This window comes from Phalacrocorax carbo, chromosome 10, assembly GCF_963921805.1.
Source record: "Phalacrocorax carbo chromosome 10, bPhaCar2.1, whole genome shotgun sequence".
NCBI classification, from domain to species: domain Eukaryota; kingdom Metazoa; phylum Chordata; class Aves; order Suliformes; family Phalacrocoracidae; genus Phalacrocorax; species Phalacrocorax carbo.
The window spans coordinates 15,354,348-15,380,570 of record NC_087522.1 but is presented as its reverse complement, the minus strand read 5'-3'; the positions used below and the strand labels follow the sequence as shown (position 1 = coordinate 15,380,570).

Sequence of the window (26,223 nt, the reverse complement as noted above, 5' to 3'; positions counted from 1 at the left end):
CTTTCCAATAAAAGTGAAACAATGTTGAATTTATTAATCTAAGAGTTATTCCAGGAAAGAATCTTGCTTTATACAAATGGTCTGCTAGGAAACAATTGTTATCCAGCTCACTTTGGGTATAACCTCCATTAGTCAATATGGGCTTTTAAGATTAAATTTGCAGATGTGCTGTATTTTATCCCTGTTTTAAAGGTACTGGTGTGTTTCTGTTCTGTTTTGTACAGTATGCTTGTTGAACGCAGAGCTTCATTCCCTATGATCATGACCCAGTTATGTTGAATTTACTAACTTGGTTAATAAGGCTATAAATAATAATTCATAGTCTTCTTTTGTAGTTAACAGTGGTAGCCTATTATAATTTTCCTTGGCAGCACATATGGAGGGTGATAAACTAACTAATAAAAGTACCACATGGAGCATAGGTCTGCTTTTATTTTTTTATGACTGTTTCTTTTATCTGATACATAATTAATGTGAAAGGTTCAAAATTGTTTTGTCTGTGATTTTGGATTCTGCTGATATATTCTGAGCTGTCAATGTTGTGTGAAAACCATGATTCCCTGACTTAATCAGCTGCATTTGTTCGATGACCATTTTACAAAAACAGCAAATGAGGTTGTCAAAACATTTTTAAAGAATTTTTTATTCACTCTTTGGGTCTTATTTCTAGTTCTTTTAACTGAGGTTAAAAGTATCTGTAAATTCCATGGTAGATCTTCTAAACAAGCAAATTCACTAATGTTTTTTCCTTTCGTTTGCTGTTCAGAAGTTCATGCTCTTTAGTTGGCCTTTTAGTCTTATTTTCACAAAGGATGAGATGCACCTTGCAGTCTTCTGCTGTAAGCTGGCTTTTCCAGTGTCTGCCTGCTTTAGCAGAAGCAACTGCAGCTCTTTTGCTAGTTTGAGAACTTCAGTGGAACACCAGGTTGACCTTGGATAAAGATGGGAAAAGGGATATCCATTTTGTACATCCCATTTATTCTATCTCCTGTCATGGAAAGAAATCTTTGTAGCGGTATTGCTTCACATTAAAGTGTTATAACTTTTCCCCCCAGCCCTCAACTTGTAAATCATACCTTATGGTGCCAGTGAAAATAGTTGACAGAGTACGTCCCAGATTGCATTTGTAGAGTTTCAGCCTTTCATATTAATTAAAAGATATCTGTATTATAATCAGCATGTTAATACTGGTTTTCTGAGGCTGTTAGTCTATCACTTCTGTCCCCTTCCAAAATCAAGTAAAGCTACATTTCTTGTCCCGGGAAATGTCCCATGTATGAACCCTTCTACTGTGTAGTTTCGAAATTCTGGTAGTACAGACACAGCCATATAGGTATGGAACCACCACATGAAAGAGAAATCTCTAGCTTCACAATAAATACTCATCACATATTTGGTGCAATGTAGGGAGTCTTAATGAACGAACTCTGCTAGGCTCTAACCTACTGCTTGCTGTTGTCTTCTCAATTACACCTGGCTGGATTTAGGTGAATCACTTGTTGTGAAATAGATTCAATAGTTTTTCAGCAAAATTTCGTCTGAAGGGGGAAGTGCATTTCCAGTTTTACAAGGAGAGATTCTTGAACTTTGAATGTTTTCTCTTTTTGCTTCCTGCTCATTTGTCCTCCTTAATTTTGCTGCCTGGGTGTAGGACTTTCTGCTTGGAAAATTCCATCCAGCTGAATAAATACTACAGCTTAGAAAAATCTCCATTTCCTAAATCACCATTCAAGATACTTAGTGAGCAGGTATCTGTAGTGATGCAACAGGTTTAGAGAATCGTTACAGTACTTTTTTTTTTTTTTTCTCTCCCTATGAGTAATTAGGGAATACATGCAGGATTGCAGTGACAGAGCTAAGTGTGAGGACTGCATTATTGACTGCCATTTACTTATCTTATAGAGAACAAATTCCCACCAGTTTGTCACCACAGAGGAACATTTTCATTGTGTGATTTAGATTTCAATTTTGGAGTTGGAATTCAGTAATGTTAAATAGATTTTTAAATATTCTCACTGGCTTAAAGGTGTTATTTTTTTCCTTTGGTAATCATGCTTCAAAACACACCATTCTTGAACACTGTAGCCCAAAAAAAGCTTCCTTAAGAAAATAATCAGCCTGTCTTATGAAGAGAAGGGAAGAGTAGTGGATGCCTGATACCTTTATTTTATCATGGCTTTTAACACATTCTACCTTAGTATTCTTACAGCCATATTGGTGAGATATGGAATGGATAAATGGATGGATGATAAGTCAACTCAAAAACTGGTTTGTCTGCTGGATTTAAAGGGCTGTGATGAGTGGTTCGGAGTTCACTGTGTGGCTCCTTAGTGGTGGTGTGTCGCAGGGTTTGATACCTGGGGAAATACTATTTAATAACAACATGGAGAGTGGGGTGAAGTGCGCTGTCAGGAAGTTTGTGGATGATACCAAACTGGAGGAAGCAGTATGCATGTATAGTAGAAGACAGGGCTGCTTTTTGGAGGGACTTGGATAAGTTGGAGAAGTGGATTCACAGAATGATAAAATGGTTGCGGTTGGAAGGGACCTCTGGAGGTTGTCTGGTCCAACTGCACTGCTCAAGCAGAGACACATAGGGGCAGTTGCCCAGCACCATGTCCAGATGGCTTTTGAATAGCTCCAAGGTGGGAGACTCTACAACCTCCACAGGCAACCCGTGCCAGCGGTCAGTCACCCTCAATGTGAAAAAGTGTTTCCTGATATTCAGGGGGAACCTCCTGTGTTTCAGTTTGTGCTGAATGACCCTGGTCCTGTCACTGGGCACCACTGAAAGTAGTCTGTTGTGTTTTCATCCTCCCTTCAGGTCTCTCTGAACCTTCTCTTCTCCAAGCTGAAAAGGTCCAGCTCTCTCAGCCTTTCTTCATATGAGAGATCACCACTCCCTTAATAATCTTAGTGTCCCATTGTTAGACTCTCTCCAGTATGCCCATGTCACTCTTGTACTGGGTATATTAATCAACATTATTAAATATTAATAATGCAATTTTTCTCCTCTTTGCTTTCTTTAGAGTACATTGGGTATTTTAGAATAGAGGATTCTTCAGCTAATATCTTCAAAACTGTTTAGCTGTAGAATTTTGGGTCAAGCTGGGTTTTTTAACTTTTCTTATGTTCCGTCCTTTGACACAGAGCCAGGATATTCACAGTTAATAGTGCATTTATGTTCCAGTCTCACATACGTATGATTGCTCTGCCCATTTTATAGAAAGAAGCCTAAGGAAAAGATCTAAGTTGTTGATGGAGAAGGGAATTGGACCTGACTGACCTGAGGTATGGGACTGTGCTGTTAACCATGCAAACTTGTTACAAGTAATCCTTAAATAGTAAAGTTCGCAGAGATTAAACACTGTAAAGCAAAAAAATTAGTATTGGGATTGTGAATATAAAGGTTTAGGCCCTTCTATACTATTTCAGCAATAGCAATTTGCCTCCTGGGAAAAAAAAAGAATTAAAAAAAGAACTGAAAGTGCTTTTTGGTTCTTCAGAGATTTTGAAAGTTTGTGGTGGGTTTTTTTGTTTGTTTGCTTTTATAGGTGTTACTGTCTTAAAAACAAAAGGCAACTCCATGGAATTATGACAAATTTAAAAATCTGTTTTGCTTCCTTTGGCGATGCAATACTTGGTTGATAAATTACTTGATTCTTTGTGTTGTTGAAATGCTTGTGGACACATTAACATAAGGAAAACTAAACTGAAAGCAATTTTATGCAGCTTTTTTTACTATACCCTTGAGCATTTTCTAAGTTTGCATTTAATCACAGAATCTTGGCCATGATATTTCTGACAGGTAATTTCCTTAATGCAGTTGACAGAGATGGATTACATGGAAGCCTATTGGATCCAATGCTTTTGTGTGCAAGTGATAAGACTAGATTAGGGTTATCTTTCTCTGAGTGCCTGGAAGGATACAGCCACCTAATAATTCCCCTGGTAATATGGATGGTTTTGTGGGAGCAGAAATTCATGGTTAGATACTGTCCTGCAAAAATATTACCGTATTTTATTGCACCTTGAGAACATCTGGGGTGATGTGTATTTTTCTGATATCAAAATCATATGTCAGAGAAAGACAAATGTATTAAATGTTTGGCAGATTGGAAATATGATAAAGCAAGAGGTAGGCACATAGCTTAAAAATATTAATGGGATTTAAAAATAAAATTATTTTTGTCATAACCATGAATATTAATTATTCTTATTTTGCAGAGAAGTAACAAAATAAATAGCATTTAGTTTTTTAGCTGCTGTAAAGGTTCATGTAAGAAAACTGATGTTGTCTTGCTGCCTTATTAAGAGACTCTAAGCCTGAATGTTCATAACCAGGATGCTTTTTGAAACAGGACTTAATTATAAATAACAAACTCTGAGTATATTCTAGCTCTTAATAATATTGTTTTGCAGTCAAGACTTTTTGAACACTTGAGCGGAAACTGTATACAAATCTTTGGTGAAATAATTAAGAGCCATCAGTGTGTAGCTTATTTTTATTTACTCATAGGAAACAATCACTTCAGTTGAGACAGGATTTTTTCAGTGATCTCTAAGATCATGACAATTTTATAACTTCATCAAACTTCAACTAGACTAAGAAAATAAATCTGATGGGCTAGTAGCTAACAATATTGCAGTCAAAGCATCTGTAAGTGGTCTCTCATTTGGAAACAGACTTATTGGAAAGATGAACACCGGAGAAAACAGCGGCACTGTTCATAAAACATAGACTCCTGACACTCCCTCTATAATCAGTAAAGAAGAGAGATGTGCCTTCAGGAGGCAATTCAGAGTCTAATTTACATGGTCTGAGTCACATCCTGTGGGATCATTTTTGTGTATCTCGACTGATTACCAAGATGGCTAAAATGAGCAGCCTCCCTAACCTGAAGTTAACTTTGGTGAATGTTTTCTGGAATAGTGAGTTGCATAGATTCAAGATACAGAATGGTTTTCTACGTTTTACAGCTTTCTAGGCAATAGAGTTTTGCTACACTGTCTGTAAAAATGTTCAGAGGCTTTTTGGTGGGGACTTGGAGTGGGGGATACACATAATGTATTTCTTGGCATCATGTCTCCTAGCTTCTTTCTGACTAGTGGTGTGAAAACTGTTGTCACATGTTATTTCTGGAAAACACACCAAGTGGAAAAGACCATCCCTAAATTGCAGTTAAAAGGAAAAAATAAAGAAAAACCAAGCAAAACCCCAGACCACTGAGGAATATTTGGGTTTGGTGTGGTGGGTAAGCTTTGTGTCCTGAAAGATTCTTTACTTTACATCTTGGCCCAATAAAATATATTACCTGTCTTTTCCTTGTTTTATTTCCAAAGGAAAAAACAAAGGCGTTTTATACAGAGACTGGCATGAAAAAGGATCACATAGATGTTTAATATATACTATGATGAGTAATTTTGGTCATGGTACATCAGAAAGCTACTTTCCCCCACCTTCTCTCTAATAAGAATTTTAATCCATTGATGACAAGACCTCTGAAGTATTTCCTTGCTGCATTGTAATACACTGTGACGAATTATGTCTCAGGAGTTGTAAAATTTTCTCATAGCTTGTAATACCTCATTTAATGAATTGATCACATTGAAATGTAAAGATGAAGCAGCATTTATTTTGTATGTTTTATTGCATATAATTTTTAGACTTGACATTTATAGCCATGGAAGCTGTTATTTTACATACCATTTTCAAACCATATCAGCCTTAAACACATTTAAATTTAATAAGCAAGTAGATTACATTTGCTTTTAAGCTAGGCGTATCATTATAGTTTGTGTTCCCTTCAGTAGGGCACATGCTTACTATTAAATGCAGTATTTAGTTGTCTTTTAAAACCTGAAAATAATAAAAGCAGATGTATTTACAAAAGTAATTTAATATAGAGCTGCTTTCAGGAACAGTGCCCCAGTCATGATTTTTGTAGGGTGTAGACATTAAAATAGATTTCGGGTTTTTTTATTATTAAAAATTTCCCTGTTTTGAGGAAATATTAATGTAGGAGCTATATGTGTTTCAGTTACGAAATACCAAATCTGTCATAGTAACATATGGCCCGATCATCATCTCCTGCAGAAAAAAATCCACGGGAGGGGAAAGCTTATTTGGAAACTCTGCATGATTTACCAGGCAGATTTTCTGATGCCTCATCTTTCTCAACGGAAAGAATTTGTAGCTGCCAAGGAAGTGGATTCTTACAGCCTTCTAACTATTTAAATGCCTTACCATCCATAAAAAATATGTTGTTAGCAGTGTGAAAAATGTCAGCCTTTCTTTCTTCAATCCTGGCTTGCTTTCAGCACTGAAGAAACTTTACACAACATCACGTAGAGAAGCTCTGCTGTCACTGTGATCTGCTTGTGAGCCCACCTCAGAATCTTGGTGAATGTAGAAGCAGCTGAGAGAAACCTAATGAAAACCTGAATTTTATGAAGTCCTGGTGGACTTTTTCATTTTTCACTTTTTATCAAAATAATAAATGCCTGATGCCTGTTTTGCAAAGTCCTTTCACTAAAGTGGAAAACTTAAGCAGAAGACCTTGTCTTAGATAGAATCTGTCTTTGAAGAATATAATTTTAAAATTACATTTTGAGGCTTTTCTTTTGTTGTTGGGTTTTTTTGTTTTTTTTTTTTTTTTGTGGGTGTTTTTTTGTTTTGTTTTGTGGGTTTTTTTGTGGTTTCTTCCCCCCCCCGTTCACCTTAAATACATTGTTTCATGTTGTGTTCCTGTTCATAGAGTAGTTCTTTGGGTTGCATGTAGTTCTTGGCTTTCTGGTCTATCTACATTCATAGGCCTAATCGGCAAATTAGTAGACCTGACAGATCATTCCAAATCCAAACCTCTGCCTATATATTTCTCTAGGGATTTGTTTTGCCTATAAGCCATGCAAAATAAGCTGAAACACAAAATCTGGTTCAAGTATAAAATGCTGTGTAGTAGCTTTGTATAAAACCAACCCAAAATCCCCTTCTGTTCTTTGTACAATAGGTTAACGAAAGGCAAATCAGATGGATTGCACCCATACTAGTAAAAGAAAAAATGAAAGTGAGACAGACCAAAGATTCATGTGTGTTGCTTAATTCTTAACATGCTTTTGGCCTATGCCAAATAGTAGTGCTGCTCAGGCTCTGGCATGCTTCTAGAGACGGCAGATGACAGCAGCTGTTCCGAACAAGCAGACAGAACATAGCTACCAGTTCTGGTGAAGCACTGTTTTGTTCATGGGGATATGGACTGTAGTGCCATAAAACAGGTGCCCCTTCTGATTTGTTGCATAGCCATGAAGACCGCCTTTAATAATGGGATGATGAAACAACATATACTGAATCCTTATAACAAAGGAACAATGTCTAACAGAACTTAAGAAAACTGCTAAGTCTCTTGTCTTGGCTGTTTCTCTTATTTTACTACACTTATATGTATTTGATGCCTTGTCCATAAAGTTGGTAAAAGGGTTAAAGGTACTATCACTGCATTGAATGTGAGTGTGTGGGACAAAGGCTGGGAAACTGTGTTTCTTAAATTAAACCATCTCCCTCAGTTAATTGTTATTTACTATTTATTTAATGCCCTTGCATATAAACATACGGCTATCCACACTGTGAAAACTAAGCTATAATGAAAGCAGACTTCATAGCCACATTAGAAGACAGACAAGGTGACTGCAGAGGGCTAAGGATTAGTTTGCTGATAAGCTTTCAAGGAAGTACAAGATTTAGTAATTAACAGGGTAACACAGAAAAGGCATCAGAAGAATTACTTCTTTGCCATGCAGTTTATGAGTGTTATATAAAAATTAGGTACATAGTTACTGTTCATACTAAGGCATATAAATCACAATGAATTTAATTCTGTGCATTTCAGTAGATTATGTGATCTTTGATCTTTTGTTGATCATTTTTTTATTATAGAAGATTGGTAATGTATGGTGTCAGCAAAATATGCCACGTAGTTATGACGTGTAACTGAAGAATTGAATAATTTGTATTATGTCTTGCTCACAAGGATAATTAAATGGAATGGCATTTAAGTTGATGGAACTACAGGGGTAACCACTGGATAAAGAACTGTGTCCCAGGGTTCTTTTTTTGTAAAACGATCATCAGTATTTTGTTAATTTCTCCCCATTGTAAGTGTATGTTTTAATGTACTTATTTTTCCTAGTACTTTCAGCAGGAATAACTTAATTGTAGGGAATAGAAGATAATTCTAAAACAAAATCATTTAAATAAGACATCATATTTCTGTGGAATCTAACATGATATATCTTTCTTTTAAATACAACTTTTTTCATGCTTTTATTTAAAGAAAAGGTGCTGCACAGTGAAATTACACTTAATAGCATCAAAAAGTAGTAAAACCACCTGCCTAATTTCTGGAGTTTTGTAGCAATGCATCTTTAAGTTTACCTCAGCATCGAAGGGGCTATTTAAAAAAAAGAAGAGCTTAATCCAGACGTCAATGGTGATGATTTCCTTCAATATGATAATAAATATACCTAAGTACTCTTTTGTCTTTAATAATTCAGGATTCATTGAGCATTTAAAGGTTTTCCTGTCATTTAAGGAATCTGATAGCAATTTGTTAAAAATAATATGAGACATGTCTCAACAATAGACAAAAAATTGTGCAGTATGTAAGGGATGCCATTTCAGAATGGAAGATGGTGCTCTCTACAGCACTTGCATAAAGGTTTAAAGATTTTCACCTTACTTGCTTATGTTCTTGAAAACTGTAGCCATTAGGGTGATGTCCCATGAATTATTTGGAGGACTTCCCCATAAATCAGTTATTTTACAAGAACTCCTCAACACTCCCCCTGAAATTAAGTGTAAGAATACTGCAAAAGAAGCTTTGTTCAAAAGTAATATATTGCTATGCTTTACGAGGAAAAAAATCAGAATAACCCTTTCTGAACAATAAAGTACTTCTCTCTACTTGTACCACTATTATTTTCCAAAAGGTATGCATTTGTATTTGTAGTACAGTTAACAGAATTCATAATGATTTTAAGCTAAATCCAAAATTTACATGTTGTTATTCAGTTTCCCCTTAAATGTGAAGGACAATTCTTTCTAATCAGAACATTTTTTTTGTTTTTATTTTTGCCCTGAAGGATACAGTTTTTAAGCTGAACATTATTTTTCATAGTCAAAACATTCTCAAGCAAGTTACTCTGTTACATATTATTGTATTAGTCTTGAGTCTATTCACTTATCTTTAGAGATCAACATGGATTCAAACTATGAGAGCAAAGATGCCTATTGTAATCTGAGAGCAGAATCTGAACTGAGATTTCACACTTTGAAGAAAATATGTATACATGGATGAAACTGAATGAAATAAATATGCATATTCCTTAACATTAATTGAACCTGGTTAGAGATTACACAGTGCATGTCCTTTTAAGAACTCCAAAATCCAGATCCAGTTGCTGACTATTTAATAGTGTAATGTGTGCCTACAAAGCCAAATACCATGGATTGAAGTAGCAGGTCAGTGCACAGCGATTTCTGAGATTTCTTAGGCATTAGCTTCAGTTTGAGGGGCTTGCTTAGAAATATTCTCAGACTTCCAGATTTCTGTTTGTGAAAAATATTTTTTTGACGTAGATGAGCAGAGAGCTAAGCATTGGATCCGAGTTATGCATTACACTACCCTAAGTTGCTACTGGTTGTCATGGTAACATTTTAAAATGGTGGTGGCTGTGGCTTGACATCAGAACATTTTCTATTAAGTGAAGATTTTTCTGAAATTGTAATGTACTTTTTTAAGTGGGTGGACCTTTTGTACTTAAAATATTTAGTAGGTTGTAGTAAATATTAATTCATCCTCCCTTCAAGATAATACACCACGCTGTGTATTTACAGTTCTGTGCTAGTAGAATGGTATTCCTGGAAAAGAGTTAATCTATTCTTAAGAGTCAAACTTGCTAAAAATAAATTTGCTAATAATGCTTTAGATAGTAATTGTTGAAATTTCACTTTATCCTTTCAAAATACTGCATGGCGTATAAGTTAAATTTGCTTCAGCTTTTTTATGCATTTAGTGAAATAATGATTTTAGTACTTGTTTGTATTTAAAGCTGAACTTAAATGTCTTGACATGGGGCCTTTCTTGTTTTGAGTGACTGACAATAAATGCATTTACAATAGCTTATATTTTGGGCGGGGGGGCAGTGGTAGAAATGGCTTAACTAAGAAGCTGGAAATGGAACATCTCTCTTTCAATCATATGTTAACATACTTTGTTACTGGCCACATTGTATTTGAGATGAAGCAAGGTGAATGCTGTCTTATCCCTCACGTAGATAAGCTTTCAAAGGTGATCTCCAAATCATGTCTGCCACAGAGCAAGGATTTGCTGAGAGTGACAAACACATACCCACTATATTTCCTGTATGCTTTTCAATAACTGATTTCCAAGACTCCTGACAGAAAGGAAATGTCTTAGAAAACTCTCAGTAGTACAGTTCAATACAGCAGGGTACACTGAGTGAAAAGCAGAACTGTTTTTGCAAGCCAGGATTTATAAACTTTAATAATACACTTATCAGAAAGAAACGGAAATTCAGTTTGGAGAAATCATCTTGACGGGTAATACTAATTCATTTCTTCTTGCTATTGCACAGCTTCGTTGATAGTTCATGTGGTTTGATGGCTTTTTGGAGCCAATTTAGCCCTTTGTGGATCATCATAACCTCATCCTTCATCCCCGTGATTCCAGAGGCTTTATGGAAATACCATGCAGATGTGTATGTGCTTTAGCACATCTGATAACAATGTCTTAGGTGACCCCATCAATCTTAATGGCATTTTCTACTAATCAGCAAGAGGCTTACAATTTCTTTTTCTCTCTAGCTTCTTCATTACCTTTTCCTCTTATCTATCTATCTATCTATCTATCTATCTATCTATCTATCTATCTATCTATCTATCTATCTATCTAAAAAACCCAAAAAACAACAATAACATAAAACCCAAAGGTGCTTTAGCCTTGCCATACTAAACTCAGTCTTCTACATACCCACCAACTGTTTTTTAACTGTGTGCAGTTTTGCTTTTTCGTGGTCACTCAGCTGGTTTTCTCATGTTACTCTTTGCTGATTTAACTGCTTTGTCCCTACTATTTCCCTGCACAAGGTTAATACATGAGGGGTTGCCCTGCGACCACCTCACAGATCTAAAAGTTGCAAGACATTCAGAAATTAGTGAAACCTAGTTTAAACCACACCTTTCAACATCACCTTTCTTGCAGTTAGGTGGAGGATCCTCAGGAAACAAATATATAACATAAGAAAAAGAAAATGACAATTTTTACACAGGTAGGGAAGTACAGAATTTGTCTTAAGCTGTAACAGGTGTATAATAATTAATGCCTTCTTTTTTTCTTTTTGTTTTACCGTTAACAATATGAATTTGGAATTTTGCAGCACTGGCTTTCCCAACTCGAGCAACTGTACTTTGTGTTTATCTCACATTAACTTTATTTTAAAAGGACATTGCAATGCATACTTTTATTGAGCAATAGAAGTTAATATTTTCAATGAAGCATCAACAATGCATTAATTTCTTTTTGTTTCTGCATTTTAAAAATGTTATTTATGGAGAAGCACTCTGAGTTTTAGAAAACAATTTTAATTGTATCAAAGTGAGCCGTAGACTCAGTATGGATTGGAATTTTGCCCAAAGTGGGGACAAAATAGCATTTTTTAAAATATAATCATCTAGAGTGACCATGAAATGTTATGTGATGTTAGAGAGAATACAAGGAACAGAATAATAATAGAACATTACATTTCCATATGTAGCATATGAAAATATATCAACAAGGTATTTTTAACTACTTTTTATACATTCGACTTTTTAATGTCTTAAAAACCCACAAGGAATACAACTCTTGATTTAGCCCAGAGCACTGTACGTAACAGTTCAAGATGTAAGTAAGAATCAGTTTTTACTGTAACAGTTGAGGATCTCTGGGGGGAAGAAAAACACAAAGTATCAGGAACATTAATCTACAGATAGAATGTATAAAAACTGTTCTGTAGAGCAAATAAAATCTGAAATTTTATTCTTATCTGATGTAATCAGATGTAGTCTTGCCTAATTGTTGTCTGAATACAAAGTACATCTGCTCTGCCTTCTGTGAAAGCTGACCCTCAACCTGTCCAGCCAACTTCTGTGGTGGTGTGGAAGCTTCCTTATGTTCAGCTATGTGTAAGTACTTGTTGCACCATGCTGTAGTTTTTGTCTTCTTGCCTTTCCTGCATCTTATGTTGTTCATCTCAGTGACAATATGCTCTGGTGCAGCATACCAGTTTGCCTATACATTCTCTTGGAGTCCTTTGCAGGTTCAATCTTTCTTCATAAAACTAGTCTCCAATTACTCAGAATATAGTAAAATAAAAGATTACTTAAGTTCTTTGGAGGTGTTGATGCCATTCTGTCAAATCACAGGCTTTCTTTTGCCTGGTTCAGTGATGGTAAAACTTCCCTGGTTTTTTTTCCTTTTTTTTTTTTTTTTGATGTAGCATATACATGTCAGTTGATTTTTATTTATTTATTTGTTAAATCCATGGCTATATGCTAAAGTTTAGTATATGCTAAAGTCTAACTCCTAAAGTCTATGCTTTTAAAAGTAAAGCGAGGAAATTTTACACCAGTCATAATAAAGGTATGTATGACTAGAGTCATTCAAGCTCCACCTGAAAGACAAAAAATAGTATAAAATATGTGAAGAGAAAGAGGGTGTTGGTGGAGATACCATCGTGTACCTAACTCTGACTTCTGGGACCAGTCAACGGGCTGAGCCTCCTTCCCCCCCACTGGGACGCCTTTGGGCAAGATCAAAACATCTAGTTATACCAACTGTTGCCCCGGGAAAACTTAGAAACCTCTCTATAGCTGTGTATAAAATGCAAAGTTAGAGAAACTCCATGAAAATTACTAGTAGGTTGGGAAATACACTTGATAGTGAAAGATGTAGGAAAATCATATGATTTAAAGAAAAGCAAGCTATTAGATTGACTTGACCAGAGTTGGTAAGTAGTGATCTGTTCCCAATGGATACATACTTACCAAGGAACATAACTGTGATAACAGAGGTTTCTTCCATTGAACCAACAAAAGTGTAACAACAGCCAATATCCAGAAATCAAAACTAGACAAATTAAGGTTAAAAGATTTTGGCACTGAGAGAATTTAAGCATTGATGCAACTTTCTGGAGAGTTACTTCTGCCTTTCTGAGAATTTTGGCGTTTTGTTTTTCCCAAAGCAAATATTCTACTTTGAACAAGAGTTGATTCAGAAGTATGTTATATTTTGTATTATATGTGAAATAAAACGATAATTTTGGCCTTACAGGCTCTGGAGTACGCAGCTGTGGATGTTTAGCATAATTATATGTCATTGAAAAAAAATTGATAAGGCTGGTGGTATGTGGAAATAGGTAGGCTGTATTGAGTTCCTTTTTTCTTTTAGGCTGTTTTTGTTTGGTTTAGGTTGGGATGGAAACATAAGGAAACACAGTCTAACCTTGTAGAATTATAAAGTGTAGAAATGCAGTAACTGCATGAGAATACTTACGTGCCAGCTGCTGAACATAAAACATTCTTCACTGAAGTATAAAATCTGACAGGAAAGTGTAGCTGCTGACAAAGAACATTTTATCTATGTGACAGAGGAAAAATTATCCATATGGAAGAGAAAAAATTATCCATCAACTACCTTTGGTATATAAGCTTTCAGGTTTGATGAATTCTGGCTAAAATGACCATAAATCTATTTTTTAAAGAGTTCCCCTGCTCTCCCTCACACATGCTTTCCATTAGGTATGCAATTCTTGTAAAATTCCCATGTAGTATTTTTTACAGTTTCTAATTAATATCAACAGTCAAATTTCCAAGAAACTGTACAGCCCCATTTCTTAATGTAAAGTCAGTATTTTATACAGAAATAACAAATAACTGCACAGGAAATTCAAAGGGAATAGCTAACACTGTACAATGCACTCTTGATATGTCATCTACCTCTAGGGAGAATAGGAGTAAGTACCTTATTTTAAAACCTATTTTCAAAACCTGTTCCTAAAATTATACTTCTGCAGCCAGCTACCACAGCTCTATAGAACAAATGCATTTAGGGTGCAAATCTTTCCGGAGTATTTATTTTGTTCCGAAGTCTTGTTTCAGTTATAGAATAGTAGATGTGACTGTTCAGTTGTTTCTTATAGGTCCAGTTTAATTTCTGTGTGTCTTTGCAAAGCTATTTCCTGTGGAAGATAAGAAGTAGTAATGCAGAAAACATTTAATGATGCATCCTTGTCATAGCTTTTCCAAACTGACTGGAAGGAAGAGATGGTAAGAGTTGAAAAAACATAAATCTTCGATGTAGGTTTTGTGGCAGTAGGAGCAAAGAAACATGGTGTTTATAAATTACTTTGGAACTTACAAAGGAGGGACTTAACAACCAGAGAGGAAGGGAAGAAGAGCCTAGAGACGAGGTTGTTTGGAACAGAGGAGAACACAGACCTGCCCTGCAGTGAAGCATCTGTCAAATAATGGGAGTCTAAGAATGGTGCCCTGAGTCCAAGTGAGAAAAGGAGGAGGATCCTGAGAAGACTGACTTGAAGAATTGAAGCCAGGAATGGGTTTCAGTTCAAGAGAGTTTTGCCTCTTTTTATTACTTGGTCTTACTGCAAAGAACTAGTTTAAGGATATCCCAAATAATTTTAATGGAGTGAAGTATGGAAGGAAAGGGGCTAAATCATAGACTGGAATGTAAATTCAGTTGTCTGTGGGTTTGTGTTTGGGTTTTTTGTTTGTTTGTTTGGTTGGTTGGGGTTTATTTTGGTTTGTTTCTTCTTTTTTAAATCCTTCAAATATAGGTATTAGCAATGTGAGTGTCTCTTAAGTCAGAAGAGGTCTGGGGTGAGAAACAAGCACCTGCATCTGTGACTTTTGTCTGTAGCATTTACAGCCTCAGTGGCAACTTGAAAGCATCTCTAGTTGTAATTTCCAAGATCTTATGATGTAATTCCAAGAATGTAAGATGGAACTTCTTAATGTATTTAATTTATAGTTTGTAATGCTTTACATCTCTTAAAATATGGAATTGTGCTTAGCATTTCAGAATTTCCAGGAAGAAGTGAAGTGGGTTATCGTATACCTTAATTGTTACTTAAGTCTCTGTCTCTAGGCAGGCTCCCCAGTGTAGTTAAATTCTGTGTGCTGTATCTGAAGTCATTGAGACCTGACTGGGATTTTTTTTTTTTTTTTTTTTTGGGGGGGGGGGGTGAAGAATGGAGAAAAGCTAGGTGTCCCTCTTACCAACGTTTGTAGTTAGTGAACAGAAGTAGGCTGAAGGCATCCAGAAGAATTTCATGTGGACAGTGTCTAGTTTTGTTGTGGTAGTGTTGGTTTTGTCTTTAGACAAAAAAAAAAAAAACAACCCAGTGTTTAGTGAGCTGTCGAGCAGTGAGTGATTCCTTTACACTTGCTGGGTTGAGATCAGTAAATTTTCTGAAGATGGTCTTAGGAGCAAAACGCTTTCAGTTGGACTAGAAGTGCTTCTCTCATTCTTTGTGTCCTGTGAAGTTACAGTGTTTCCAGATCCATTATCTGTGTGTTGTATGAAGATTTATTTCAACAGCAAAGTTGATCTCGTCTGTTTCAGAAAGTGCTTGCTTTAGATGGTATCTGAAAGGGATAAGGAGGAAAAAAGCTGGTTTATGAAATAAATATTATATTCTGACCATTGCTAGCCTTCATTATCCGCTTTTTATAAACTGGAGTTTGCTGGCTTTTTGTCAGCTTCATTGCAAAGCTTTGTTAATACACTGCCATGAAAATGAAAGTTTCATACACATTGACATAATTAATGAAGAGGCAGGCAGCATGCTCTACCAATTAACACCACAGGGAAAAGTAAAATTGGCTTCCTTTTTGCATGTTGTGCCAAAGTTAAGAACTGTAACACACAGCAAATAAATAGAGATCCTTTTAATGAGCTGCAAGATCGAGCTGAATAACTCTGAAAGGATGTTGTGTAAACATTGCCAACTATTTAGACTGTTAGGAGTAATTGATGAGCTTAGTTGGAAGTTGGCTTTTGAGGGGGCGGGGAGCCTGTCAAAGAACGGAAATTTTATTTTCAATGCAGCTATTAGGCATATTACAAAATGTAACAAGCACTTTAGAACAAGTATATAAAAAAATCTAAACCAAACCAAACAACAGTTTACTGCTTCTACTCGACCAACAAGTTTGTCAGATTTAAGTTTTTCAACTGAGTATTCCCGTACTTAGGTTTTACTCATAATGAAAACTTGATTAATTGTTCTCTGATGCTGGTTCTCAATAGCCCGACCATCTGGCAACGTAAGACGTCGCTCAACCTTGATTTTTTCCAACTGTCCCAGAAGTCCTAATGTTAACAATAACATGGAAGTAAACTGGTGAAGTTTCTCTGTGATTTATGTGAAGCATTCTATTTACCTTGAGACGTATGTGAAGAAAATTCTGAGCAGTTCAGGTTAAAACTCTTTTCAAGAAATATCTTCGTTAAATGGAATTGTTCTAAAAACCTTATTAGTAAGATTGATTGTGCAAAACATAAAAATCCAAACCTGTAATGGCTCTTTATTGGGGAAAAAATGAATGGGCATTGGGAGTTAGAGGGCCTGATTCAGAGCCTGCCTCATTTAGTTAATAATGGGTCAGAGTGTATATGTAATAACAGAAATGTAATTTTGAGCATTCAGTGGCACCAGCTAACTTAATCCATCTCTTTTAAGCAAATCAAGCATCTCTGTCACTCTCTGTCACTCTCTGTCCATGCTATATAGTTTGAATTTTGGCAATAATCAGTTTGTACAGTTTTATCTTAGTCCAAGTGTTGTATTAGGTCAGATACAGCTTATCACTTCATGTTGTATGCAAGCAAATCACCAAGACTGGTGATGTATGAGTGTCTGCACCTTGGCATCTTAAATAAATCTTTAAATATGTCAAATTTGTGATTAGGGAAGCAAAACATGGTAAAGCTAAGAGTAATAATTAGAAGCCAATAAAATTTATCCTAGACGTGCTAAACAATTGACCTTCTAAATGGTCATGTCTGTTGTTAGAGTAATCTCCACAGCAGAGAATTACATGTCCCTTCACTTGGTATGTTAAAGGTGATACCACAGGCATCCAATAATTGTACAACTAAAAATATTAATATGCAAACACAACTGGAGGCAATTTATTTTGATTGTGGTGAAGTCCTACTATATGCTAAGAAACATGTATTGCTGAGTAGTTAACATCTATTTCCAAAATCAAGGTAATAATAATAAATATTATGTATTATAATAATTATAATTATTATAATAATAATAAAACATAAATGTCAGAGTATTGTAAGACTCAAAAATAATGTTGAGCTTCCAAAATTTATATCTTTAGAGAATAAGAAAGGTAATGAAAATATATTATTCCATCCCCATGAAGAGTTTTCACTAAATCTTGAGTCGTCAGCTGCTGGAAAACTGAATTTCTACTACCTAATCGCTTGCCTAGTGAGGAAGATGCATTTCTGAATAGTTTTTTCTTCCAATAATTTTTACTTGTTTCATTTCCACATTAAGTAGTCAGCCTTATTTCCATCCTTTTAATACTTCAGCTCTGCATCTTTTGTTTTGTTTTTATCTTTAGCCTCTCACATACCTACCTCTAGTCATTCTTGTATATTGTCCTTACACACCTTTATCTAATCTTTTTCTAACCTAGATTTTATCTTAACCTCCCATGAATTAGTAAAATGTCTTCACCTCCTCTGCCCTCTAAATTTTTGTTACTTTATTTTTCTCCCCTTCAACAATTGTCCGGCTTATGTCCTTCAAAACATTTAACGGACTTTGTGCTGTCTTTAATGATGGGCCAAGTCTCTGTTGTGGTGGTGTTCAAGACTCCTGGCTGTTCTCAGTTAATCTGATGGCTGTCATCCTCCCTTCTCAGCCAGCTGGCCATAACTCTGTCTCCAGTCTGGCTTTTGCTACCACTAGTGTACCAGTGTCTCGTTTCCCAGTGTCTGAATATTCCGATTCCTCTCTCTTGACATAATGTACACTGTTTCTGCCACTCTTTCCAGGGCCCTACTGCCTCCTTCTGCAGCCCAGTAGAATAACTTCTAGCAGGTTTATAAACCACAATAGCAACCACTGAGTTCCAGCAGGGGAGATGAGCATGGATGTAGTAGGAGAGAGATAGAAACCTTTTAAGGATTTATAAGAGGAAAATACTTTACTGGCTTATTTTTGTGATGATCATATTTATAATTGTATCTTTACAATCTATAATTTGTATCTTTGACTTCTGCTCTCTGTAATGCTTCATGTAAAGAGACAGACTGTTACTTAAGTCAATTAATTTGTTTGTCTTCACGTTGTACGAAGCTCTTTTGTTGAAACTGGCCGAGGATAAAATATAATTTATAACTCCTTAACTGTTGTCACTAAAGCTTAAAGTACAATGAGCATGTTAAAGACTGATGATCCTAATTTCTGTGACAGAAAACTGGAATGATGTGGAGATCTTTAATGCTGAAATCCTTCATGCATTCATGTCTTGTATAGCAAGTGTATTTCCGGCCATCCAATAGGTAGAAACAGAGAAGATACTGAGACAGAAGATGACAAGAATAACAAGAAGTACAAAATAGCTTCTATTGGATGAAAGCTTAAATAGATTAGGATTCTTGAGCTTGGAATAATGACAGCTAAGTGAAAAGAAAGGTCTATACAATCAGCAGTGTGTCAAAGGGGCTGGAATGTTTTCACAGTACAAGAATTGTACTCAGTGATATTGTCAGTCAGCAAGTTCAATATTAGCAAAACAAAGTACTTTTTATTTTTTTTCCACATGGACCATAATTGCAGAACTTACAGGTTATTTGGGCTCCAACAAGACAGATTGAGTAATGGCTGGAATATACAGTGATCTGTATACAAGTTCTAGCTCAGGAGACTCAGAAGCTGCCGACTGCAGGATTATATTCTGAGGACAAGTGCTGTGCTCCACATAACATTTCTTATGTTTGTTCCCTAACTGTTTGCTACCATGATTCTGGACTAGATGAGCCTTTTCTCTTAGTCAGTATGGCAATTCTTATGTATTAAAAATATGTATGAACTAGATGTTGTTACAAAACTGACATAATTAATAAGGGCTAATTAAACAACTGTAAAGTTCAAAATCCAATGAAAGGACATCTGTGTGTGTTTTAAATTTATATGCCATGAATTAAGATTCTGCAAACAAATATGAGGTACTTGGGGTGGATAGGTTAGAGCTTATTAATTACTTAGCTTTGTACATATAAGCAATATATATGCCAGCTCCAATCACTAATAAGTCCATCAGCTTTGAGGGTTTTCCTGTTCATTTCTACTGAACTGTTAGTCTATGTGACAGGCCATGGTTCTGTCAGAACGAATTGTCCCCCTTGGAAAGCTGGCAGCACAGGGAAGTGACAACTTAATGGAAGCTAAAGCACTCTAATGGCAGTGCCTGGTGAAAGCCAGGGAAAGTCATCCATAGCATTTGCCCTGGCTTTTGAAAATGTCTCTTTACATTTCTGGTTGAGTGCAAGATATTGGAGCTTTGCTAGAGTCACATTTACAGGTATTATTAAATGAAATACGATTCAGTAAAGCACTTGTTTGTTGATAGACTTTATTCCACTGAGGTCAGCCAGTCTAACGTGATCATATTGCATGTGCTCTGAAGTACTGCGGTATTACTCATTTTAAGATCCTTAGTTTTAGGTGTCACATAAACCCATTTCAAATAAATAAAATGAATAAAGAAGTAAACATTTTTTCCTACTGTTCACATGTGTGCATAAATATTTTTATTTAGGTAAGAATGGAATATGTGTTTAATTAACTGGGTTAAAAGAATGCACTTCATTTAAGTATACTTGTTTACAGGTGAACAATATATAGATTATTTCTAGTGCCTTTTATTAGTACTATGGATTAAAAGTTGTGATGAGCCAATGGATAAAATTATCATATCAGGATTAAATTATGTTTTTTAATGTATTTTTAGATGAGATTGGTTATGCTAACATATTTATAAATAAATAAAAAGCCAGTCATTTGCATACATTACATTTCTGAACTGTTATAAATAACCAGTGAGTGCATTTAAATATTTTAATTTTAACTACATTTTAATATTTTAATAACTTTTTATATATTAAACAGTGTATATTCCATTTAGATTATTGCTTTCTACAAGAGTTACATGCAAATAATGGCCTTGTTTCTGGTTTTCTTGGCAGCTTTTGGGCAAAATCAGAATAGCCATGGTTTTCAGTAGAATAGGATTTCTTCATTAATAAAATAGCGTCTATGTTTTTCAGGTTGTAATTAGCAAGGTAGATTTTTTTAAAAGAAAGTGATGCCTATTAATATCATTATTAAGAGTTAGTAAACTTAATCAGTACTATACCATTTACCCAAGCTCACAGAAATACAACAGGAGAGAGCAGACCAAAAAGGACTTCAGAATTAAAAACTGGAAAGCCAAGTGGCTGGTTTAAATTAAAAGCAAATAACCAAAACAAAACAAGCAAAATATTTTCTAATGGTTATTTTTATGATTATTTGCTTTACAATTGGGACTTTCACATTGTTTAACATGCAACAGTTGTTTTTGTGAAGAAAAGGTGAATGACACTATTTTTTAATATTGTTCTTAACACCAATCTGTTTCATTTCCTCCTTCCCCTTTTTTCGGCCACCTTAGGAGACATACACTGACCTTACAAAGCTCTGCATCCCATATTGAGTGAGTATATCTGGGTTTGCTGCACATCCTTAGCTACTTAATGATATTAATGCACTAATAATGAAGTTCTAAAACTTTTTTTGAATTGCTTACATATAATTTCTGAAGTATACCTTCAACAGTTCTGTGGGTAGAAGATAGCTTAGTTATCATTCCTTCATTTGTAAGCACCAGAATCCAAAGGTGGAGTTGCTGATAAAGGCATTTCTTGTATCTTTATAGCGGATAATTATATTAAATTATTTGCTTGTATCTTAGATACTTTATGCTTCACAATGCAATGGAGCTATGCACTAAAGAGTTCAGTGCTACAATTTGTGGTTCTGAAGTGGGGAAAAATACATAGGTATTGTCATGTGATATTTTGTATCTTAGTTCATACAGAAACATTTGCAAATGGTGACATATTTAGAGGACATGCTTGCTTGATTCACAGTTGTCAGTGGAATTGTAGGATATAGGATCCGTTGATGTAACTAATCAAGTCAGGGTAAGAAGAGACAAATGTGTCATTCAAAAAAATGCAGAATTGGAAAAGGAGCAAGGAGAAGAGAGAGGGAAAGCAGAACATAAAGGAGAAAAAAAAAAGGGTCGGGGGGAAGGTTATAGCAGTCTACCCTATAGATAGATGCTGCGAATGGAAATCAAGACAGACAGATGCCTGATAAGGATAAGGTGCCACAAGTAGATTATGCTGTCATAGAATGCCTTGAACTGCACCAAGTGCCTATAAATCAAATACATTTTTTTACACCTCTGAGAAGTTACAATTCCATGTAAAAGGCTAACTAATTATTAAAAATGCCTCATTTTCAAAGAAGAATTACTGTCTTTTATAAGATGACACACCCTATCTGCTTTGCCTTCTCCAAATTAATGCTTCATCTCAGATGAATAAACAAAGCAATTATTTAATTTTTAATAATCTTCCTGATGTTATTTTTATCTTGAGCGGCCATCCAAAATTTCTCAAGGTGTTGTGTTTTCCTTTCATTAGGAGATAAATTGAAAATAGAGACGTTTTCTTCTTTGAGTCTCTCCTGTTTATTAACAAAAAAAGTACAAAGTCACATTTTGATGAAAACAAGAGGAATCAAAAAGTATCAAAGGATAATGTCTTCATTCACAGATAGTAGCTCCTTATAGGCAACCCTCAGCCCACAACCCTCTCTTTACATTTTCCCAGGCATAAAATTTCAAAAGTGGGCTTTTCTTTTTGGCATTTCCTTGCCTCCTCTTCTTGCAGGGTCAGTGATTTTTGGCTCCCTCCCCCCACCACCCCTGATACTACACTGTAACAAAACAGTTCTAGCAGAACCCCTTTGCTTGCTTACCTTTATTTTTGGTAGAGATGACTGCCTATGTTTGAGGTCAGACCACTCTTGATGTGGGTCTATTTGCATTAAGGAGTTTTGGTATTTTTAAGGATTTTCCTTACTTAAGTGTGAAACTATAGCTTATAGTAACTATCAACAAGATCGTTTATAACTGATATTAACTTATTTTTGCTATGAAATGGTTTTCAAAATGGCTTATTTTCACTTAAATATTCTCATGGAGTAAGTCTCACTAAGTATACCTCAAATTGAGAAGCTGCACTTCTCTGTATATTCAGTGACTATTTTTTTTTTATCACATAATACATTACTTTTCAGTTTCTTAACAGAAATGTTCCCTATTAGAAAATGTTTCCTTAACACACAGAATTAATAAGAGCTCACACAATCTTTGTTTCGCTTAAATTGGCATTTTCAAGCCTGTTATACTTTGGAGTGCAGCTCTCTCTTGCCAGTTCATGCATATTTAATCTTTAATAGTGACCACAGGATCTGCATAATGCACATCTTTTGACACTTTTGCATTTGCTTTCAAGCATTAAGGAACATCGTCAAGGTTGATGGTCCAAAGTTAATTTTTGTTTCTAAAAGAATATTTTATGAGAAGTCTCTTACGCTGCCATTAAAGAAATTCCTTGAATTAACTAAACAATGATCAACTCGAACAGGACAGCATTACATTGCCAGCTCTTCAGGTGGTGGTATGGCATCACCAACCCCACTGCAACATCCGCCACAAATGGAAGGAAGTTACTTTTGCGTTTCAGTTGTAAGAGTGTATATGCACTAGTAGCCTTTTATCTCACCTGACATGCTTTCTTAGGAGAAAGCAATGTATTTGAAGAGAGTCTTGTTTATTTCAAGCACATTGTTTTACACCGAACATGACTGTCATGCACCAGGCTCCAAAACTGAGCTGCTGACAGAGAAAGATAATGTTATGAGCTCACCTACTAGCAGTTGCAGTGAGTTAGTTGCACTTATATCGATGGCAGGTCACCTTATGTAAGAAAGAGTTGGTCTAATAGAATAGTACTACCTAGTTTTATACACACTGACTTTTTTTTTCAAGAGGTGTTGGAGACTGGAGTAATTTCATAACACAGGAGATGTTTTGACAGCTTCTTTTGCTTTGAAATGAACAGGTCCTCAATACTGAGTGAGATATTATCATCATTGATAAATTATTGAGCACAGTTTTTCCTTTAGGTAAGAATTTTCATCTTCCAGTATGATGGATGTTTCCCATCTTACACTGGGTGCACCTAGCTCCTTTAAGAGCCAGAGGTTCAAAAGGTGTCTTTTGCCACTTTTATTTTATAGTTGCTTGAAATATTGTCATCCTCCTTGTAAGTACTTCTTTTGACTGAATTCATATTAGAGAAAAAACAGAATTAATATAACTTTCCTTTCCCCTAAACTTAACCAAAATTAGTTGCGGATTTAAAGAATTTTAAATTAATAATAATAAGTACATTAATAAGCATATATATATTTCTTTGTATAAATGGATTATATTTTCCTTTTTAAGGTAATGGACAATTCACTACATTGGTTAGCTTTATGGTGTCAGCTGAAGATTAATTCTTGCATTTTAATGATATTTTATTTTAATTTAACTGATTAAAGGCAGCAAACCATGTTCATCACTATTTCCCTTTCCATAAAGGTACTGATTGATGTAAGGTTTTTTCTTCATACATACATTTATATATATACACACATCTATGCAAATTAATCTCCAAATGCATGTCCAAATTAATTGTTAATTTGAGATATTTTTCATTGACAAAATTTATGTTCTGTGAAACAGTACCAAGTTCACATGCAGACAAAAATTGGAATATTTGTCTGTATGCTGTGATTCAAATGACAATAGGATTTTTCTGTTCACACCTGCAGCTGTTTCTCTCAAACCTGTGTTGTCGTACCTCTAAGAAGCAGCTTGCTTTCAATTTATACAGTATAAATACTGTGCCTCAGGCATGGAATATATTGGCACTCAGAGAAGAGACCTTTTCATTTGGGCAGAATGTATAACATATCATTCATGTTTGCTAAGTTGTAAGTATTTTGGATCACATTCTTCAGGGAAAATTTGGACACTGGAGAGGTACCACATTTTGTTGGAAATGGGGTAAAAGTGAAGTGTGCACAATAATTATTTAGTTCATCTCTGGGCTACTTTTTAGGTGTGGTGAAGGAAAAAAGCAAGAGGAAATATAGTTGCAGTCAGAGGTCAATGTAAAGAAGTCCAGGTAAATAAAAATTATCCTACACTCTAACTTTCACTTCTCCCTTTGCCTTGTCCTTCCCCTCCCACCCCACCAGTTTTTGTTTGCCCTACCACTAACCTTTTCATACCTTCTTCACTTATTTCTAGTGTTGTAAATCCAAGGTAACCAAATGTAGTTTAGCATGTGTAAAGACCAGGCATAAATGCTTAAGCTGGAAAAGTCTGATGGAAGTTTAGTGTTGTACAGCTTCTTTCTTGCCTCTGAAATTCTGAAAGGCAGATAAACCATCAGAAATATCTTGATGAAGTTTGTATAGGGTCTGTAAGAATTGCTGTAACAATTGCAAAGGTGTTGTAATATCAGCCTCACTTGCACGCATAATCAGGAGACTGTTTGGACAGGAACCTACCAATGTCAATAATATGCCTCATTCTGTTTACATGGAACAAATTTGGAATTTACACAGAAAACTAATGGAGTCTCTGGTGTCTTGCAGATTGCCTTGGCTTTATCTCTTATGTATAATTAATGTAAGCAAGTGAGTGAATTAGCACTTTTCTGTAGGAGTCAATAGGCAAGTATGTTTGGAAAATGAATGAACTGCTAAGATTAATTGTGAGGCTACCGGCCTGAATACCTTGTTGAAAGACTCAGAAGGAAATGCCAACCCTTTTATATCCAAAGGATTTCTTTATTAAAAGTTGTTCATAATCTAAATAACATTAGATATCAGATTGGACTGAAGATAATGCTTTATTGTGATGGTACTAGTCTTAACAATTGAAAGCTATTAATTACTGTAAGAGAATAATTAATATGAACATTGATCTTAATCTACTCAGCTAGCTTGTTTAGAATTCTATGTAGTGGTAGCCAATTCCAATATTAATTAGAAAAATGCGTTTGCTAAAACGTTCAGTGGTTGACTAGTCAGCAGGAAGATTTAAATGAAAGTTTTGCGTGAACTACTCCCAAAAATCTCTCAGATGGGAACATGATAGAGTAAGGACTTTTGGTTTTGCTTTGTATTGTTCTAGTAATTTTAGAAAACATGTATCTCTTGGGCCTAGATTTTTATTTCTGTTTATTTTAGCAAAGTGCTGCTTATCAATATTTTGCCAGGATTTTAAAATGGATTTCCTGAAGGGAAAAAAATAATATGTGGTGTTTGGGTTGGTTTGTTGTTTTTTTTTCTAGCGAAGTTTTAGGAATATTTTGAATCTGTTAGTTAATTCTGTCTGCGGAATATTGATCTAAAATGTGAAGCCAGTCTTATGAATGGTAGATAGGAGCAAGGAAGTGCAAGAAGGAAAGTCCTGGATACTCAAAGGAAAGAACTTGTCAGCACGTACCGTGTTCAAGTTCAGACAGAGGGGGTTGGTTTTTTTGTTATCATTTCAGCATACAGTCAATGGGGAATGCATAATTTTTTAGATGTGTCTGAGATTGCACAGCAAATGTTCACCAATAAGATTCTCAGCTGCCACACAATCTGGCATAGCTCCTTTCTGCTCCACAGCTCCCAGTTGCATTCAGCCCATTGTCAATGTGATGCCACTTTCTGGCTCTTTGCCCATCTGTTTTAGTAATTACTGTCATATAAACGATATTTCTAAACTAGAAACCATGTTCTTGTGAGATAAGTCCATTGGAGTTACCTTTTGTGATGTGTTAAAACAGTTTATTGACTTTTTACTTTAAAATATAAATGTTCCATCAATATTTCCTCAATATATAGAGAAGGATACTATGATGTTGTTTTCAACACAAGACAAGGGATTACAAT

General features: G+C 35.3%; 1 protein-coding gene across 11 annotated transcripts in view; it reads left to right on the top strand.

The window, feature by feature from the left end:
- Window positions 1-26,223, top strand: part of RBFOX1 (RNA binding fox-1 homolog 1) — a 1,419,204-nt gene that overhangs the window by 1,074,368 nt on the left and 318,613 nt on the right. For 5 of the 11 annotated variants that reach the window (XM_064461980.1, XM_064461981.1, XM_064461983.1 and 2 more), the window contains exons 1-2: window positions 20,822-20,863; window positions 24,393-24,458. The exons of the other annotated variants lie outside the window; for them this stretch is intronic. The gene's annotated coding sequence lies outside the window, so the exon portion shown is untranslated. Of the gene's footprint in view, window positions 1-20,821; window positions 20,864-24,392; window positions 24,459-26,223 lie in introns of those variants that run through there. 11 annotated transcript variants of the gene reach the window in all.